This window comes from Amblyomma americanum, chromosome 11 (assembly GCF_052857255.1).
Source record: "Amblyomma americanum isolate KBUSLIRL-KWMA chromosome 11, ASM5285725v1, whole genome shotgun sequence".
Taxonomy (NCBI): Eukaryota; Metazoa; Arthropoda; class Arachnida; order Ixodida; family Ixodidae; genus Amblyomma; species Amblyomma americanum.
This window is the reverse complement of record NC_135507.1, coordinates 30,509,279-30,531,436: the sequence shown is the minus strand read 5'-3', so window position 1 is coordinate 30,531,436 and position 22,158 is coordinate 30,509,279.

Here is a 22,158-nt window from a genome sequence, read left to right as displayed (position 1 = left end):
TAGTGTTCTTATTAAAAGGCGTGTAGCCCGCCGTGCATAATATCTATATCAGTTTTTTTAATTGCGAAAACACGTTTACTCTTCGGTGCTGTGGCCAAACAAATTTTGGCTATTTCGACGTGTTACATGCACCGGATAGGTTGCTTTGCCTTAATAACTATTCAATATTAGTTAGCCAGCCTGCTAATTGCAACCTCTTAGCTGTATCTTGATGTACTACAGAGCTGACGATGCTATGCCGAAAAAAGCGCCTTTCTAACTCAAAAAGCCTACTTTTTAAAATCGTGTAAAGTCTTAGGTGAAACACCCTGTATGAGTACCTCTGCGTTATTGGTCCATAAGGTGTAGTACCATAGCGCAAGTCATAAGATTAATTCCTAACATGTGAAGAAACTCTCGCGTTGTATTTCTCTTACCAGCGCAGAAAATAACCAACCACAGCCGCCTTGGAACGACACTAGTTGCGTTATTGCTCCGCTGCTTAAGTTCTATGTGTCTTTTGTGCTCTGCTTTTCCCTAGAAGTGCCGGCTGTATGCTCTCTGAACAGCTATAGAGACGAAGCGTACTTGTTTCAGCGTCTACAGACGATTTGTGTGCGTTGGCGTTGATGTCAATAGCATTAGTGCTAAACAGCACACCTTGTTAATGCATTTCTATATTCGCTCCTCGGATGCATAAATAGCATACTAAAGCAGAAAACGTTAAACGTAATCTTGATGCCCCCGCCAGGGTGGCTCAGTGGTTAGGGCGCTCGGCTACTGATCCGGAGTTCCCGGGTTCGAACCCGACCGCGGCGGCTGCGTTTTTATGGAGGAGAAACGGTAAGGCGCCCCTGTGCTGTGCGATGTCAGTGCACGTTAAAGATCTCCAGGTGATCGAAATTATTCCGGAGCCCTCCACTACGGTACCTCTTCCTCCTTTCTTCTTTCACTCCTTCCTTTATCCATTCCCTTACGGCTCGGTTCAGGTGTCCAACGATATATGAGACAGATACTGCGCCATTTCCTTTCCACAAAAACCAATTATTATTATTATATTATTCATGCCGCTGGTGAAAAAAAATAGCCTGCGGATTTGCTGAGCTAATCCAGGATATATACAAAGGGAAAGCTGTCTGCGTTCATTGTGTTCATTTGCGTTGACATTGACAACTCTCTAGACTCCGATGATTTTGAGGTAAGGAAGGGCGCATTACTGGCTCCTTGGGTCAGTGGACGCCTCTGCCACGCTTTGAGGTACGTGGTGGTGGTGAGAGAGAGAGATACATGGGGCACATGCATTAGCGCTGACAACGTTGTAGCAGACACGCGGCACTGCAGCAATAGGCCGCAGCGTTCATTGGGTGACCAACCTGTCGCGATCAACCATTAACTGCCACCTGCCATGGTGGCAGGGTGGGTGCGCTGCCTATCCAGTGTGCGGAACGCACTCAACGTTACAGACGCCAAGCCGCGTCTACTTGTCCGATACACCATAGCTTTCGCTCTCTAACCAGATTCAGCAGATGTTAAACCGTATATAATTTTTTGAAGCGAGAAGCTTCTCTGCATTAGGTAAAACAGTCGTCGTGTAGACCGGAGAATGACCTTGAACGACCTTCAGCCCAACCCCGTTTATCCCTTCCTTACGGCGCGGTTCGGGTGTCCACCGATATATATGAGAGACAGTTACTGCCCCATTTCCTTTCCCCAAAATCAGTTTTCAAAATCAATCCAATTTTCTTCGGAAGCAAAGGAAAGGCGCATAACTGGTCCCCTGGGACAGTGGACGCCTCAGTTGCGCTTTAACTTACGTGGCGGTAGTGACAGCTGTGAACTGCACGCGTTGGCATTCACAACGTCATAGCAGAAACGCGGCACTGATGCTGTAGGCTGTAGGCGTCCATTGTTTTCGTTGCCGTTTACGTTGACGACGCTATGTAATTGGTTGTTGGGGGAAGAAAATGGCGCAGTGTCTGTCTCACATCTCGGCGGACAACTGAACCGAGCCGGAAGGGAAGCAATAAAGGAGAGACTGAGAGAAGAAAGGAAGAAAGAGGTGCCGTAGTGGAGGGCCCCGGATTAATTTCCACCACCAGGGGATCTTTAAAGTGCATTGACATCGCACAGCACGCGGGCGCCTTTGCGTTTCACCTGCATCAAAACGAGGCCGCCGCGGTCAGGTTCGAACCCGGTTGACGACGTTCTAGACTCCGATGATTTTCAGGAAAGGAAGGTCGCATAGCTGGCTCCTTGGTTCCGTGGACGCCTCAATCGCGCTTTGAGGTACATAGCGGTGGTGAGAGAGAAATGTGGGCTGCATGCATTAGCGCTGACAACGTTGTGGCAGGCACGCGGCACGGCAGCAGTAGGCCTCATGCAGCGTTCATTGAGCGACCAACCTCTCGCGATCGACCATTAATTTAACTGCCACCTGCCAGGGTGGCAGCCTGGGCCCACCGAAAATTCTGTGTGCGGAACGCACTGAACGTTATAGACGCCAAGCGGCTTCTAGTTGTCCCATCCACCACAGCTTTCGCTGTCTAACCAGGTTCAGCAGAAGTTAAACCGCAGCTAATTTTTTTTTATCCAGCTGAAGCTCGGCTAGCTCACGTGGTCAGGCAGCAGCAGCTCCGCAGCTGTAGCGCCCCGGCGAAGGCTCGGCTCGGCGGTGGGGCGAAGTCACGTGATGGGCTGCTATGACAGCGGCTGCACGTCTCGCGGCGTCACGTGGCCATGACGTCACATTCCTCGGAGCAGAATTTGCTCCCTCCTGCTAGGCCAGTAATGATTTTGCCTTAAAGGTATGGAAGCGCAGCATCTCTGGCTGGAGCGGGTTAATCACCAACCCCGAGCTGTACTTGTCATGGAATATTGTACCAATATCGCTTAAAATTAAATCACCCGCCGCGGTGGCTCAGTGGTTAGGGCGCTCGACTACTGATCCGGAGTTCCCGGGTTCGAACCCGACCGTGGCGGCTGCGTTTGGATGGAGGCGAAACGCTAAGGCGCCCGTGTGCTGTGCGATGTCAGTGCGCGTTAAAGATCCTCAGGTGGTCGAAATTATTCCGGAGCCCTCCACTACGGCACCTCTTCCTTTCTTCTTTCACTCCCTCCTTTATCCATTCCCTTACGGCGCGGTTGAGGTGTCCACGATATACGAGACAGATACTGCGCCCTTTCCTTTCCCCAAAAACCAATTATCATTATCACAGACCGGAAGTTAGGCATGAAAAACTCGTTTCGATCTTTAAGTCATGTTTTAAGCCTGACAAGTCATTTTCGCCAATAACTGCCAAGAAAATTTTGCCGATTTTGGTACGGTTTCTGGGGAATAGTTTGGCGGTTAAAGGGTTACCCAGATACTGTTTCTAGGAGGGCATCAATTTCTACTGCACCGGCATGCTATAATCCTGCTAAATAGTTTCTGTGACGGTTTGGGAATGCGCATTCGTGTTCGGGCCTGACGCGGCAACTTGCGGATCTCTGTTTCAGTAACTCACCGTGCTCATAACTAATCATAGTATAATTTAATAAAATCAGGCATTCCAACCACCACAACGCAAGCGAGCGACATTAGCTGTCGCACAAACAGGAATCGCTACTTTTGAGGCGGCACCGTCAGCGCAAGCACTGCACTGTAATAGAATTGGGGCCTGCGAAACAATGCAGCGTTTGTTATTTCTTGTTTTTTCAGTGAATCATAGCCTATATGTAACCTGCTTAACGAATGAACAAGCCTATGTGCACTCACCCCTTCGTTGAGAGGAAAAAGCCCCCCGAGCCCAAATTAGACGGCGCGGTGGTGGCAGGGTCGGCTTCCCGCTGTCAGCTGTCCGCAAATAGGGTCCCCGCCAGCGAAAGCCCGGGGAACGCCTGCGCGAAGCTGATGGCTGCTCAGTGCGACAGCGAGAAGGACGCGTTCCCGCGCCATGAAAGCAGCTGTCACGACGCCGCTTTGACTGAACGGCAGGTCGGGGTTATTGCTTTTGTTGACGCCGCAATGTTGCCAGCTCCTCACAGGTCAGGAAGAGAGAGATCTTTCAGGTGCATTGTACATGCTGGTTCATTCTTTCGTGCTGAGTTCTGGAACCTGGCTACTCTCGCATTACCGTGTCCGGCCTAGACTAAACACGATGCGCACTGAGCACTATATAAACACTAAAGACGATACACACTAAACAAGAAGCACAAAGAACACGATGCACATGGTACAAGAATAGCTGAGAAATTGTCAGTAGGTTGTTATACTCCGAAAGAACTATGTTTTTCATTTTATTTTACTTATTTCCATACTCACGGGTTTAACGGGGGGGGGGGGGGGGTTATTCCTAGGTAGTGGTGACATGAGGATAAGTATGTCCTTAGGGTTGTAGCTCATCAGATAGTGCGATCAGAAATGCAAGGAGAACACCTACAGCAACATCATCTGAAGGCTAACAGCGCTACGTAAGTCGTATTTTTCAAGACTGTGGTGAAATTTCGAGCCGCAGATGCAAAACTCGATCTGAGGGTCTGCTAAGCCCAAGAGGTAACCCTTGGGGCAAAGGACCTGAAATTATAAATGGGAGTACTGCTGAATCGAGACATAGTTTCGGAATGATGATAGATTTTTTTTATTAAGGGCGAAAACCTTACTAGCAGCATTACACGAAATATCGCCGGAGACCGTCGTTGCTCAGGCCGAGAGATGGTACCAAAAAGATGACGCCACAACAACCGTCGTCCAGCCAATAATAATAATAATAATAATAATAATAATAATAATAATAATAATAATAATAATAATAATAATAATAATAATAATAATAATAATAATAATAATAATTGCTTATTGGGAAAGGAAATGGTGCCGTATCTGTCTCATATATCGTTGGACACCTGAACCACGCCCTAAGGGAAGGGATAAAGGAGGGAGTGAAAGAAGAAAGGAAGAAGAGGTGCCGGAGTGGAGGGCTCCGGAATAATTTCGACCACCTGGGGATCTTTAACGTGCACTAACATCGCACAGCACACGGGCGCCTTAGCGTTTTGCCTCCATAAAAACGCAGCCGCCGCGGTCGGGTTCGAACCCGGAAACTCCGGAGTCCAGCCAATGAAGCGGCGAGTCCGACGACGGCATGCACAAAAGATACCAGGGGCAGCCGAACACCTCCTCTCCACACCCCCCCCACCCTCATGCTCATCGCCTCCGACACGCGATTTGCTCTTACGGTATAACATAGGTGCTAGCACACTAATAGATTATGTGTTGCCAAATATTTTCACACCATAAATAGCTGGAGTTGTTGATTTCAACATTAGAGATTACAACTTTTTCTTCTGTTCTAGGGTCACGGCTGTAGTGCCTTCGCTTCGTCCTCTTAAAATGGACAAGCGATTTGGTTCGATTCGCTGTACGTAAACACGAGATTTTGGACGTGATTGTATAGGACAGCCTATACAATCTACATGAGACCGGAAGCGGGCAGAGTGGGACAGGGAACAAATGCGGTTTGATGACATCCTAGTCGAAGTCAAGAAGAGAAATAAATGCGATTGGGGCAGGGAATGTAATGCGAAGGAAAGATAACCGATGGCCCTTAAGGGTAATTGAATGGATTCCAAGAGAAGGCAAGCGTAACAGGGGGCGGCAGAAAGTTAGGCGGGCGGATGGGTAAGTTTGCGGGGACACGATGGCCGCAGTTGGCAAAGGAGCGGGTTAACCCACGGAGATCAAGATCCTAGGGCAGGATATCCCGCAGGGGCGACAGAACACCACCACTATGAAGAAGCTTACAGCATCCACCGAGAAAATCCTCCGGATAATAAATCGTATCATAAATAAGGACCATGGCATGAAGGAAAGGGACACCATTCGCTTAGTCCAAGCTTTCGTGATCTCTCGGATAATGTACGGGACGGCATTCCTTAACCTCTCCAGGTCGGAAATTGAGAAGTTGGAGACACTGATCAGGAAAGCCTACAATACGGCAATGGGGCTGCCAAACTCTACGCCAACGGCAAAGCTACTGGCTCTAGGATTACATAACACACCCTCAAAGAGACGTGGGAAGCACAATGGCTCTCATAACTACGATAGGCTCGCACTCACAAAACCAGGCAGAGATCTGCTCGAAAAGATGCATATTAATCTGCCCTGCACGATAGACCAAAGGGAATAGGTACCACGCGATGTGAGGAGACGCATCAGCGTGTACCCTATTCCGCGGAATATGCATCCCGCATATAACATCGAAAGTAGAAAAGCAAGAGGGGAAGCCCTGCAGAAGAAATGGGACGAGCAACCTAACACCCTTTACGTGGACGCCGCAAGGACCAAAGAATTGAGTGATGATTATTGTAGTCTCTAAGCCATCAGGATCGATGGTGAACTTCGCCTCGATGAAAACATTCAACCCCACTCACGCAGAGGAAGCAGCTGTTGCATTATCTGTAGCATCTAATCCCAACGCCGTTGTGCTCACTGATTCCCAGAAAGCCTATCGCAACTTCAGTAAAGGATTAATTTACAGGTCAAGATTGTCATTGCTGATTAAGCATCCACCCAGCCAAGCCTCAATCATCTGGTTTCCCGGTCACCAGGAACTACCAGGAGGAAACGAAGCCGCTCACAGGCATGCCTGAGCTCTTCTATACCGGGCGTCTCCCCCTGATGGCCATGAAGGGTGCTGCGCCGTAATAACTTTAGCAGTGTATGCTGACAATCTCAGCGCCATACAGAACAGCCAGGAAGGATTATCCAACACCACATAAATCCCTCACTAAGCTAGAAAAGAACACTCTTAGGAGACTAAAAACCAATACATACCCAACGCCAGCTAAGCTACAACAGTGGTAGCCTACACTATACTCCCCGCAGTGCCCACACTGTGGAGAGGTAGTTAACCTTTACCACATGGTGTAGGCATGCCAGTTTAATCCCATAGTTTACCCCATTCCAAACCCCCTCAAAGGAGCAGTGGGAGGCTATTCTGCTCAGCGATGATCCTGACCGCCAGCACAAGTAACCGTTCTTGCTCGCCGAACAAAATGCGCTTCTTAGGCTACAAAGAAATCTTGCGCGACGTGAGTTCTGACATCTCTGTGGTTGCCTTCTTTAGGGACACCAAAAACATGCTTGGTGGCACTAGCACTATTTGTCGAATTAATTGGTCGAAATTATTCTTTAGCCTTCCACTACGGCAGCTCTTTCTTACTTTCTTCTCTCAGTCCCTCCTTTATCCCTTTCTATACGGCGTGGTTCAGGTGTCCGCCGAGAAGTGAGATAGATACTGCGCCATTTCCTTTCCTCAACAACCAATTTACCAATTTACTACTTGTTCAAAATAGCGCGTTCACATAATCCGTGACGTAAGAAAGAGGCTGACCGAGTGGCTGGCATCAAGCGCTATAGGACGCTAAGCTTAGCGGAACTGGCTGGGCGCTGTTCTGAATTCTTGGTAATGGGAGGGCGATAAAACGAATGTGATTTTTCCGAGCACGTAATAAAATCATTCGGTACAGCAAAGGTGAATTTTCGGAGCAAGCGAAAAACCATTCGATTCAACAAATTGGAGTGGACACTTAAGCTCCACCAACTTGAAGTTACACATGCCCATGGTGCCATGCCCGCCCAACACTCTTCCACATTTCGTGGGGATGCGGGGCGAAACCGAAGCACTTACAGACGCAGTACACGTCATTTGAGCGGTGGGAGGCGATGCTGATCGAGGACCAAAGAGCCCTCATAAAACAGGTCCGTCCGACAGCTCAAGCCAGTGGAGCCCTAAAATGAGTACCCCACCCACAAGCCTCGAGAAACTTTCCTCTGACTTTAATCATTAAAGTTTACCTACCTACCTAATCTGTGCTGTGCGATGTCAATGCACGTTATATAGACTTTATTGTCAAAAGTCTGTAGGACTGAACCAGATCCAGGCGGTACATCTTCATTTGCTGGTCGTAAGTCATCGGGATGCTCTGGCACCGACACCTTGAGCAGAGGATCACCCGCCCCTGGTATCCCAGCTGCTGGTCGTGTTGGGTATTACGGCAGTCAAGGGAGGTGCCCGCCCACTCAGCTTACGTGGGATCTTTCGGGAAGCCACCGCCGCATTGTCACTTACGCTACAAGTCTTCTTGGACCAGCGTGAGTGACGGCACTTCTGCAGAATGCGAAGCCTATCTTCTCGTCACTGCCGCTGCACTGTTGCCCGTAGTGGTCGTTTACCTCTTCGCCAAGGTCGTCTTTCTAGAGATCTTTTTAACGTTGGCCATCGTGGCAGAGCTGGCCAAGGCTCCGGGCGACGACTTGATGAGGCCTCCGGGAGCGAACGCTTGGTGAAGGGCTTTGTTTGTTTGTACTACGGGTGCTCCGAACCTACCTTGCGCACTATACCGGCAATTGACGTGCGCTGTTGTGCAATAACTTTCTTTTATTCCACGTACTGACAAAGGCAGTCAAACCGACTTGATCCGCAATGCGTTTGTTTTTCCCGTTTTAGCACTCAGTCTATTGTCTCGTACTGCTGATTTCGTTTGCAGCTGGTACGTGAGGGCACAGTAACTGGCTTGTACACTTTACACTTTCATCTGCTTTCATGACCCCGCTTTCTTTTCCTTGTCATTACACATTTTCATCATTTCTGAAATAAAAACAGCTGGTCAGAGCTCCTGTTAGCGTCGTGTGTCAGTTATCTCTCAGCACTGTCTGCTTTCAATATATTTAGCTATGTATATCGATGAACATAAAAGGTTCTGCAGTTTTGTTTTGTTACATATATACAAGGAGTATTTTTTGGAGACTTGGTTCAAGAATGCAGTACACTGGACGAGGATCATCATGAAGTAGTCGCGTCGGAAATGAAAGTGACAGCAGACAGCCAGAACAAAAAAATTAGAGTACTCTTGAGCTTCGCCTTTAAGAGTGGAACGTAACAGCGTGTTCCAGCGCTAACACCATTCCCACCAGAGCTGCCATGGAGTCAACGGAATGCCATCGCCCGTTCGGCGCGAAGCCTTGCCCATTGGAAACACCTTTGAACGCATTCATTTTTTTTTCAATTCTTAAAATTAATCGATCAACTTCCCTAAATTTTCCTAGTTACTATCATCAAAATCATTGGCTTTTTCATTCTAAGCAATCTGACACCTTTGAACCTTTCTTTGCAGTTTAATTTCTTTGATTAGTCAATTACAATGATTTCCTTAACTCGTCATCGCCTATCACACACCAATCAAGCATCAATCACTAGAACCAAAAATTCCCATGGTGCGATTTTTTTTTTACGTAGCGCCAGATTATTTCTTACACGTGGTGCCGTCTACGCAGATAGCTTTTTTTGACCCCCCACCGCGGTGGCTCAGTGGTTAGGGCGCTCGGCTACTGATCCGGAGTTCTCGGGTTCGAACTCGACCACGGTGGCTGCGTTTTTATGCAGGCAAAACGCATAGGCGCCCGTGTGCTGTGCGATGTCAGTGCACGTTAAAGATCCCCAGGTGGTCGAAATTATCCCGGAGCCCTCCACTACGGCACCTCTCTCTTCCTTTCTTCTTTCACTCCCTCCTTTATCCCTTCCCTTATGGCGCGGTTCAGGTGTCCAACGATATGTCAGACAGATACTGCGCCATTTCCGTTCCCTAAAAACCAATTTTCATTTTTATTTTCGACCGCACGTGCTGCGTACGCTTCACTTACTGAGTTGAGGGCCCGCGTCAGCAAAAGTGCTTGCGTCCATGAGCCTCAACCCGAGGTGTAACTCTTTCAATGCTTACAAACTTGACTGAGCGCATACACTTTGAGGCACGCATTAGCAATAAGTCGCCATCGTGAAATCCACCAGTCTGAACGGCTCTGGGCGCAGCCCCGGTGGCACGCAAGGTAGCTGCGCCCAGGAAGGAAAATAATAATAATAATAATAATAATAATAATAATAATAATAATAATAATAATAATAATAATAATAATAATAATAATTGGTTTTTGTGGAAAGGAAATGGCGCAGTATCTGTCTTATATCGTTGGACACCTGAATCGCGTCGTAAGGGAAAGGATAAAGGAGGGAGTGAAAGGAAAAAGGAAGAAAGGTGAAGTAGTGGAGGGCTCCGGAACAATTTCGACCACCTGGGTATCTTTAACGTGCACTGACATCCCACAGCACACAGGCGCCTTAGCATTTCGCCTCCATCGAAACGCGGCCGCCGCGGTCGGGTTCGAATCGACCGCGGCGGTAAATTGAAAAGCGTGTACGCATACCAAACAAGGCAATGGTTTGGATTGCTCGCCCAGTTTGCCCACTGACGTCATCAGGATAGGGGACACGCGATGAGGTGTGCTGCCCTAATCGGTTGCGAGGTACTGTGAGCAGCGATTTTTTAAAGTGATTTCCATATTATACTGTCTACGCAGAGCTTTCAAATTTGACACGAATACCCGTAAAGACCACTCCTAGACATCTGTTGCACTAGATAATGCCAATAGAAATCATTTCAGGGCCTCTTGAAGTAGTGGCAAAAAAGGAAATGGGAATGGCGACCAAAGGTTGCTGTTAAAACGGTTAAAACGCATCGGCCTTCGCACGCAACCTGTTTTTTCATGATGATGAAATGCTGGCCTTTCCGCCGATGTAACTTGACGGAACCTAACGATTGACGGCATGCCGTCTGGTCGGGTAGTAAAATCGTGTCACAAAGAAAAAAGGAACTGCGACCAAAGGTTCTTGTTACAAAGGCTAATATGCTTCGGCTATACATACCGATGCTTTGTTCACTAGTCAGTGAGCCATGGATTTGATACTTTTTCGTGCAAGTAATTTCGGCAGTACCACGATGGCTCCAAAGAAAGACGGCTAGGGCAACTTCCTCTTCTCGACTTCTCCTCCCCCCTCCCTCAGCCCCCTCATTCTCTACATGCCGATAACGCTAAGCGGTCGTCATGGCTTCCGCCTTCCATGCGCTGTCACCCTCCGCTCCACTTTCTGTCTCCGGCGTGCCTCTAGTGTATATTTGGGCTTTTGTTGGAAATAAAGTTCTCTCTCTCTTTATTTTGTCCCGTTAACCACCATCCTCGCAGGCGCGATTGCGACCGCGCGCCATCTGTCGATATTGCTTCCAAACGAAATACTGTGGCCGGGAAGCTGGAAACGTTATGCCTGGCTCTCTGATTACGACCACAATCTTTGACTACTTTGTGACGTCATCTACCGGATGTTCTCCGGCGGCTGTGAAGCGTTTCCGCTGAACAAAAAAATGGCCAGGCTTAGCTTGGTTAAGCCAAGAATGCGTTGCATATCTCGATGGAGTTCCGTGCTGCTCCGTTGACTCGATAGGCTATTGACTTGATCGCCATTGAAACTGCCCGTGTAGCAGCGCTCGATCGCCTTTGAGTCGATAGACTATCGGTTCGAGGGCCCTCGAAATGCCCGTGTGACAGGGGTATAAGACTGTCCCGGCGAAGGAGCGCAGCTCTTTTATACATATGCCGTGACGTCAATCATAGCGCAGCGCCCCTAGCGGGAGTCAGGTGGTGGCTGCGGCCGCGCGCGACCGCGCCAGTTGGGGCCGAGCTTTTCCTCCGTGACGTCACGCGCCGGCGCAGCGCCCCTAGCGGGAGGAGCGGGAGTCAGGTGGTGGCTGCGGCCGCGCGCGACCGCGCGAGTTGGGGCCCAGCTTTTCCTCCGTGACGTCACGCGCCGGCGCAGCGCCCCTAGCGGGAGGAGCGGGAGTCAGGTGGTGGCTGCGGCCGCGCGCGACCGCGCGAGTTGGGGTCCAGCTTTTCCTCCGGCTGTCGCTACTTCATGTCACGTGGTTTGGTGGCTGCCCGGCCGCGCCCAAGGGCTGAACTGAGTGATTGCAATATGCAACGCATAAAACCCTTTATCTCGCAACTAGAACAGAGCGAAGTCACGGCGTTGGCGTCAGCCGTCTCGCACCTGTCACCTGTGATACCGCGCAGGCAAAGGCAAGAATATTGACCATAACGCCATGATAGCCGGTCGACTCTATTAGCTCGAAGGCCTTCTTTGAGTGGTATTTGCGGCTTGGTTCCTTAGTTGTATTCGACTCCAGTCGAGAACTGATTAACTAGCAAACTCGTCTAGGCTGATCGACGCCGAAATGATGAGGCAAAAAATAAAAACATGCTGGAGGGGACACTTAGGACTTAAGGATATGACGCGACAGCGCTAATGAGTTAATGCCCATTGGTAATTCTCAACGTTACATTCATATATGCATGTTCCTGGGAAACCTGATATATTACCACTCCTTGCGCATTGGTGCAGCGGTTAAGGGATGCGCCACTGCTCTGCGATGGCAGGTGCTGAAACCGGCGGGTCTCGTGCGACCGAATTTTCTCTTCCCGAGCAACCTCCCGCGACCAACCATTTATTGAGCTGCCACATTCCAGGATGGTTAGGTTGCTCGCAGGTCCGGTGGGTGGTTATGACGACCCCCACAAGGTCACGTGACCTAGCTTTCTTCTCCGGGGATGGTCCTATACGACCCCCCCCCCCCCCCCCAGTTATCGCTCGCAACGCTGACGTAAGAGGGACTTTAATGCTATCGCGTAAATAATCGCAATCTTGCCACACGCGTTTCGCGCGATCACCGTGACAAGCTACGAGGCGATAGCCAGTGTATCCTGTACAAATTTGGTGTTCGTAGCAGCCTTCCCCGCATTCTGAACGTAACCGACGCGATGGTGTTACGGCAGAACTTCGAGCGGCCAATCTTTTTCGTCCCTGAAGCAAATTTTTCGATCGCTTCCGTGAGCCACGCAGAGGCCATAGAGGAAAGGCACATCGAACTAGCCTCGTGCTTCTACCGTCTCTTGGCAGTGGCCGTCGTGGTGTTAGCGCTGATGCGACCCCCTCTGTTCAGGCTCGTTTATAAGCTGGTGATGCTCTGCGTCGTGTATGGTCATGTCAGCACCAACGGGAGGTGGCCGCCTGCCATGCTTCCGTGAGAATGTATACCGGGGCAGCCTCCGCCAGATCGGCAGCAAGGCCACAAGTTTCTCCGGACCAGCATGAGCGACGGCAGGTTCGAAGAATGCGAGGCCTGTTCGTGAGTCATCACGGCATCACCGTTGCCCGTGGTTCAACCATTGTTCGTGGTCGCCGACGTCGTCAGACAAGCCTTCCTCGTCTTCCTTCGGAACATCGGCATCGCGCTGTACGGGTCTGTTAACCCGCTGGCTATTCCCGTGTTCCTTGCGAGGCAGGTAACTCTGGGCCCCGTCGTCTCCCTGTCGGAGCACCTGTGCGATAGCTTGATGAAGCCGCGGTAGACAGACGCTCGATGACATTGTTCTTTTTTTTTTGTTTCACTTGCTGGTGCCCCAAAACGGGCCGGCGTACGTCCTGTGCAACTGACGGGCTCTATTGTGCGGTACTTTTTGTTTTAATTTCACATCGTGACAAGAGTTCTCAGGCTCCTTGGTGCACATTACATTTACGTTTTTCGCATTTCACCGCCCAATTCATCGCCATTTCTCTCTAATTATGTCTGCAGCTTCATCTTGATTCTCCGTCATCAATGTACACGGCCTCTTTTTGCACAGTGATCCTTTTTAAGAACTTGTTGAATAAAAAAGCTGCTATTAGCTGTTGTGCGGTCACCATGTAACCGTTCCGTCTCTGCGCTTACTTCCCGTATGTTTGATCACTATCGCTGAATTCATAATTGTTGTGCAAACGTTTTATTGCGAGGCGAGTTCTGGACTTGATTCAGGAATACGGAACCGTGGAGGAGCGAAATCGTAAATATAATTCGTTGTACACAATTGCAAGCGACGACAGGAGTCTAGAAAGAAAGGTTTAGTATTTTAACGTAATTAAACCTAGCAGACATGCGAAAGCTTATGTTTAGTGTGGCTGGGTCATACTTTTGCTTTCCTGGGTTGTTCGCTCGTCTGACGACGATGTTACCCAAGTTAAGCTCTTATGAAAGTTACTGATCTGTTCGCTGAGGAGATGGAAGTTAATGAAGATGCGCAATGCACAGCGCGAGAGGGTGTTGCAGTTAACCATGAGGCGTGATCTGCTGCGGCGATATCGTATATTGCCTTCACGCAGTGGCCATCGAAGCTGATCTGTTCGCGCCTTTGCGGTTTAGAAACCCAGTCTCGGCAATATTTATTTTAATTTCTGGAGGAGTGGTTGACATGCTAGGTTTTTACAAGGTCACCATCAACGTCAACCTTCACTCAAACTGGGTGAGCCGGTTAAACCACGTGGAGAAAATAAATGAAAAGGGGAGGGGGGGGGGGGTGTCTAGGCCTGCTCTGACAAGACTACTTCCGCGTTTGAGTCTAAACACGAGGTATAGAGCCCTTCTAAGTTTACAAACTTGACTGAGCGCGCACATGCTATTTTAACTCTACCACACTTACACTGTATGCTCTGTTTGTGAAATTCTCCGGCCGGGACGCTTCTGGACAAAGCACAGTAGCAGGTGAACTGGTGGCCCCCACGGTGGCAAATATAAAAAGTTGTATGCGCACTACATACGAAAACAGGGGCTATCTTTACCGGGACAGTTTTTACCGCGAAAAGGATAGGTATACACAAGAACACCCCTCGATATTTCCAGGAATTTGGTGCCATCTTAGTTCATTCTTTCGTTCTGCTAAATGGATATGCTAGTGTCCTCAAACGGACTCTCCTTGGTTTTGTAGATTTTCTAAGAAGGAAGTTGCAGACATGTTGAAACGCCAACAGCTAAAAAAAGCGCACGTGTACGTTTTTCAAATTACATATAATATCACGCCCCTTTTAACGTGCGCAGTTTACCAACACTGTCTTAGGATTCGGAGCATATGGATCAGCTATGTTGATCAGCAGCTTTCTGACGTTCCCGCAATTTTCCGCCGCCCAGATATCGAACAGCGGTTCGCAATCGGTATCTTGATAAAGAAGACTGTTCATGTTCTTCTGAACATAAGCGCTCCCATAGCAACAGGCTGAAGGCCGGCATACGATTCTGTCCAAGCACCGAAATAGGTGCACGCCATGTATTAAAGTCAGCATTTTAAATTTATAACATTCCAGAAGTGTAATACCGTTTTCAAAAATTGCCTTCACATGGGCTAATCCAAACTGCCGGTCACGTACAAAAATAGTACTTCATTCATTAACGCGCGTTAGGCCTGAACCACAGCAAAAATGGAATAAGGGAAAGAAGAGTGGGTGATGAATGCAATGGAAACGATGATGTAATAAACAAAAATGAATCAGAAGTCAGGTACACGGCCATCCGACCCAACGTTCTAGTGCATATGTCCTTGAAAAATGGAACCAAACTGGCCAGGCCGGCCGTGGTGAATTTCGGGGGTAATTTCTGCGATCTTAGTACCAAATTCGACGGAACACGTGAACTCAGTAGAATTGTACTCCTATCTGCGAGCAGGACAGTTCGTTTTCGAACTCTTCGATGCGATTCTTGACAACCTTCATGTCGGTGATGACGGTGAAGTGCCGAGATGTGTAATTTACGCAAATATTCTTCATATCCACAGACAAGTGAGAAAACACCAAATGGCATTGGCGTATTCAAAGTGCAGAATCCGTAGGAAATCCGGCAGGTCATCTTCCCCGGGTTGCGAAAATTCTCGTCAGAAGGGGGGGCCTGTTTTCGACATTGCCCCAGTGTTAGTCAGGCGACCACCTCGTCTGTCGTGGCTGCAAATGGCGCCTGAAGCCGTTGTGTTAGCGTTAGCTTTTCGCCTGATTGTCGGCAGCGTCTGCGAGGTTTTGTTTTCGTCAGGGTCGAAACAGCTTCCGACGAAGTGCTCGTTCAGCCAGCCTTAGAAGTGCAGTGACATCGGCGTCGCCACTTCAGTCAGCGCTCGCGGTTTGTCTCGCCGACCGAGGTCATTCCGTTGCTCTTCAAACGAAGGCGCACCAACTGTGGGTGCTGCTTCTATCTTGCTGCTTCTATCGCCTAATTTACAGATTGCAAACAACATGAAATCGAACGTCATTACGTGCCGATCACACGCCTGTGGTTCATCAACTATCGAATATGTGGCATAGCGTCATTCTCGAAATTTCGATTGCAATCAGTGACCACAGCGATCATCATGAACCGAAGCACGCGCGTTGTGTTCTTGGGAGGAGTAAATTATACAAAAGGCGCACGTGAGGGAGGAACGGGGTTCGAATCTCGGTGCCTCTTCCTAAGCAGTACAGTCCGCAGCGCTCTAAATTTTCGGCACAATCATCAGTGTAACGCTGATCTGTTTTTCAGAACCGCAGAAATACGATCGCCCACTTTAGAAATTTTTGACTCAATATATATACACATAATTTACTGCTTGCACCTGGACGCATCTCTAGCGCAGAAGGCAGACCTGTGTCCTGAGCGGCAGACTCACTAATGAGCCGTCGGTTGTTGGCAATTGGCTGATCGCTGCCTCCCTAAGCCTAATCATACCGCTGAATTAGTTGATTTCAATTGCCATCACTGAATTCGGGTGGTGGTTAGCGCCACCTTATATTGTAAATTTCCCGGGTTCGAACCCGACCGTGACGGCTGCGTTTTTATCGAGGAAAAACGCCAAGGCGCCCGTGTGCTGTGCGATGTCAGTGCACGTTAAAGATCCCCAGGTGGTCGAAATTATTCCGGAGCCCTCCACTACGGCACCTTTTCTTCCTTTCTTCTTTCACTCCTTCTTTTCTCCCTTCCCTTATGGCGCGGTTCAGGTGTCCAACGATATATGAGACAGATACTGCGCCATTTCCTTTCCCCCCAAAAAACGATTATTATTATTAAATTTCTTCTGACGCCTGAATATGTATACTGCGGGCACACATGCGCCCTTAGCATCACTCCGAGGTCAGAGACACAGGGCGTACTAGTATAACGCTGATGTCAGGTGGATCTTACCGGCATCTTGATCGCCGATGTAGAGAGTATTTCGGAAACTTTTCGTAACTATCATAGAGCTTAAAAGTAGTAAAACATTCGTTTCATGTAGATTCTGGCACTTGATTAAATCGTGAGTCGTTCATTTTGGGTCTCTTTTTGCGCAAACGCACGTTCGATTCGTTATCTCGACTTGAATTCGGCTGTCGACAACTGACTGACAAGCGGACTCGAAAAGCTAATCGACGTCAAAGTGATGAAGCAACAAAAAATCACATTTTCACCATGCGCTAAACTCTGAATTTTGTCCGATTAACCTGCGCATCACTTCGCAGCACTCTTTATTTTTTGTTACAACAGACTGCGATGCGATAGCAGTACAGCATAAATACGGTGTTCGTGGTGACATCCTTGGCATTCCGAACCCAACCAGCACGATGAATCACGTCGACTGGCTAGCCCAGCACTCTGACGACAGGAAAACGGCAGACACGGAGCCGCATTCATCCATCGTACACGTCGACCAGGAAGGCTTGGAAGAAAACTACGTCGAGCTCGAGCCACTCCTCTACCTTGTCTTGGGATCAGTCATCGCATTTTTCCACTGGCACCGACGCCCTGTACGGAGGCTCACCTATGGGCTCTTGTTATCCTTCTGCTTGCATTGGGCATACTGGCAGACACGGCAGAAGGTCGCCTACAAAGCTTACGTGAGAACGTACGGGCAGCCACCGCCCCATTGTCATCAAGGCTACCAGTTTCCCTGGGCCAGCATGAGTGATGACAACCTCGAAGAATGCGAAGCTTATTGGCGCCTCATCGCCACGGTACCGTTGCTCATGAAGGACCCGTTGTTCGAGGTCGCTGAGCTCGTTCACGAAGTCATCCTCGAACTGCTTAGGACCATCGGCACCGCGCTGCACTGGATCGCAATTGCGCTGCTCGCCCGCGCCTCGTTTGCGGTCGTGTTATTGTTGACCATCATGTTACAGCTGGCACAACTCCTGGCCGACTACTTCATGAGGCCGCAATGAACGGACGCTTGGCGATGGGTTTGTTTCTACTACGGGTGCCCGCAACTCCCCTTGCGCACCCACTATCTACTAACGTGCGCTGTTGTGCGATATTTTTTATTCATTCTCATGACAACGGTTGTCCAGCCGACTTGGTACACAGTGCGTTTGTTTTTCAAATTTTATATGCGTAGTCCATCGTCTCATATTGCTGATTCTGTTCTACAGGAGATTACATGGCAGCGCGAATAACATTAAGGAAGGGACGATAACAGAGTTCAAGAAACGCTGACTACTTGTGCCGTCGTCCCTTCCTTGATACAATTCCTGCTGCCGTCTAATCTAGGATGAACGCACTAGCCTAGCAACGAACCATTCTGTTTGCAGCTGCGGTGTGTGGTGAAACGCTTTTGACCTCTCCTAGCACGGCCCCTTGGTTTTTCCCGTGACTACATATTTGCATCATTTCTGAAATAAAAAGCTGCTAGTCAATGCTCATGTCAAATTGGCCTACCCGTTGAGTCTTTGCGCTCTCTGAGTCCAATAGCTTTCAGGTCTATCACCGAATACTGAGTTTGCGCACTTTTTAGTGTCAAAGCACTTCTTCACTAGCAACGCTGAAAAAGCCGAGGTGTCTATGAAATCCCGACCTTTTGACCCTTGGTACGTCTCGGATGCCTGCAGAAATAAAATTAAAAATGTCTCGACTCGGTTTCCAACTGGCGGCGGCGCTAACAGATGTGCTTCGCTGGCCCCTGCAATTAATATCACAGCATCACAAACCTTATCGGTAAAGTCAGCATCGTCGGTAATAAAATTTACCTTTCGGCTAGACGGAAGTGACACCACCGGTAGCGGAAAGTTCTAATTGGCGCGAGGAAAGTGACGTCACCAGAGCGGACAATTCCCATTGGCTGGAGGGAAGCGATGTTACCATACCGGAAGTAATGCCACTTCTGGCAAAGGCATTAATCTCTTCTAATACCATCTCATCTCGGACACATAAAGTAATTAGATGTCCCTGATAATCTTTTCCGTTTCGCATGCGATTATCTTCAAAAGTCAGCTAATGCTAGGGATTTGAATTACGTGAGAATGGTTATACGGATCCCAACCCGGGACTGGGTGAACCCGTCGTGTGTGAAATTTGGCCCGGGCCTGGCCCCGACTCTGTGGCTCAGTGGTTAGGGCGCTCGACTATACTGATCCGGAGTTCCCTGGTTCGAACCCGACCGCGATGGCCGCGTTTCGATGGAGGCGAAACGCAAAGGCACCCGTGTGCTGTGCGATTTCAGTGCACGTTGGAGATCCCCAGGTGGTCGGAATTATTCCGGAGCCCTCCACTACAATAGCTTTCTTCTTTTATTCTCTCAGTCCCTCCTTTCACCCATCTTTTACGGCGGGGTTCAGCTGTACGCAAAGATGTGAGACCGATACTGCGCCATTTAATTTCCCCAAAAACTAGTATGTATTTTACGAGGCCGGTGCGTGCTCCGGAATGTGCCCGGAAATTGCCCCGATCACCTGTGATCCCTGGCTAGAGGTACTGGATGCGCTGTCCGCACGCACCCACAACGCACGCGCACGCACGCGCACATACGCACGCACACGGACATGCGCTCACGCACTCACGCACAAACACGCGCATGCACGTATGACATGCCCGTATTGTCACCTTTGGTACATTCGGACGCCTGGTGCGGCGTGTTTCGAAAGTATTTTTTTTTGGCAATATGGTAAGTGTTGCTCGGTACGCACTCCATCTTGATTCCCATTTTTATTTTGCCAGCCACGGTGTCCGATTAACCTGCACATCAATTCCCAGCTTTTTTTTAATTGTTTCATTTTTTTTTGCAACATACTGCGAGGCGATAGCCAGTACTGCACAAATAAGGTGTTTGTGGTGGCATCCGTGCGAGCACTTCCGGCAGAACGATCACGTCGACTGGCTGGCCCAGAACTCTGAAGAGAGGATAATGGCAGACCCGGAGCCCTGTTCTTCTTTCGTGTACGTGGGCCAGGCAGACATGAAAGTCGAAGACAACGTCGAGCTCGGACTGTGCTTCTACCTTCTATTGGGGTCCGTCATCGTGTTGTTCCGCATATTGGCAGACATGGCAGAAGGCCGCCCACACCGCGCACGTCAATGTACAAGCAGCCACCACACCAGTGTCATCTAGGCTACGAGTTTCCCTGGGCCAGCGTGAGTGATGAGAACCTCGAAGAATGCGAAGCTTACCGGTGCCTCATCGCCGAGGCACCCATGCCCGTGGTGAACCCGTTTCTTGAGGTCGCTGAGCACGCTGAGGTCGCATCGCAACATGGGCAGGGCGCTACACTGCATTGAAAATACGCTGCTCACCTACACCTCGCTTGCGTTATTAATACTGACCCTGGTGTTATCAACTGGGCGGCCATTAGTTCTCCCAGCTATGAGGCAGCGGTGAAGGGATGCCTAGAGATGTTCTTTTTTATGTTTGTTTGCTTCCACTACGGGTTCCCTGAACTCACCTTGAGTGCCAACTATCTACTGACGTGTGCTGTTGTGCGATACTTTTCTTTTTACTCGTTGTCTTGACGACGGTTGACAAGCTGACTTGGTACACACTGCGTTTGTTTTTCATATCTTATTGCCCATTCCATCCCCTGATTTTGCTGATTCCGTTTTACAGCTGCGGTACGTGATGCAACATTTCCTGATCTTCGAACACAGCCTCTTTATTTGCCCGTGACTACATATCTGCATCAATTGTGAAATAAAAGTGCTAGTAAATGCTCATGACACCATTGCCTACCCGTACCGACGCTGCGGCAGCGATCGAGTACCGAGCGGCAACGCACCTAACCTAGGTCGCCAGTTCAAATCCCTGCCGCTATGCCACCGCCCAGAACACTCTGGGACAAACGGTTGAGCCGCAATGTATTTATGAGGATTCATAAAGATGTGGATTTGTGGTGCATAGGGAGCCGGTTCAAATCCTTGCCGCGAGATGGGCATTAACTTAACGGCTTACTGTATGCAGTACGAAACGCTGAATAGTATGACACCATCCGGAACATTCTGCGCCAAACGGTTGGCCCACAAATTTTACACGAATGTCGGGGCTAAGTGGCTCGAATCTGATGCCTGTTGGTACTGGTTATATATACTGGATTTACGTAGTTACGTTTCGAGTTCTACTGCTCTTGCATGAGCCTGCCGTCTGTTGTCATTTTATTCCATTATGTAACCAGCTCGGTTACCATGGCAAGCACTACGTTACGATAAGCATAAAAGCACATAATGCTGAAACCTGAAACGCTAGAAGTAAAACTTAACGCTTTAATACAATGCCGTTGTTATGGGCGTCGCCATCTTGGATTATATCTGTGCAATCAGCCTAACTCGGAGGCTCGAAAAGCGACCAGAGCTAAAGCTCAAAAATCTTTCTTGCGACCGCCGCCCACGGTGCGCATGCTGGAGTGTAAACTTAGCCAACAGCGCGCAGCAGACGACACGGGGCGGGTATGCCCTTGTGACGTCAGCCATGAAAGGTTGCCAGATCAGCAAGCAGTTCGCGAAAGGAAAAATATTCGTTTTAAAAATGTCTTCCGAAAAGAATCAACAGAATGTTCGGGGATTCGAATTTAACGTGTTGGGAGTTAAATGCGAATAGCGGTGAAAGCGCGAAAATAGGCTGCCATGGCCTTTTTAACGCAATTAAAACGCTGCCACAGTGGCAGTTGTTTATTCACGGTGAAAAATGTTTATCCTGAGTATAATTGCATGTAGAATGCTGAATAGGCAACAATGTTTTTTTTATGATACCACATTCATGTAAACTAGTTTTTGACTGCCGTGATGTATGCCTGTACAGATTGTGTGGTACACTAATAAGCTTCTGACCCCCCCCCCCCCCCATTCCCCAAACACACACACAAACACACCGCGCCTCCAGTCATGGACGCTGAGGACCTTTAGGTAGGTAAATAAATAAATGGACTGCTTTCTGTTGGGAACGGGGACAGATCCCCACCTCAAAGCATATTAATTTTTTTGTCAGTGGAAGGAGACATTTAAACGCGGAACCGGAGGTCTTGAGATTATCAAAATTTAGGATCCAAGCCTCAGTTAAAATCTTTGTAACTGCTAGAACTTCCCATGTTTTCTAGAGGGAATATGTTTACGTTGCAGACGTAGTAAGTCTGTATATTTAGTGATGTAAATCTGCACCGGGATTCGGTTGAATACAACTCATCTGAAAGGAAGTGCGCTAGAGGGCGCTTACTCTATTTTTGGTCTTCCACAAAGTCTTAGTCGTGCTTAAAGTGTGGGTTC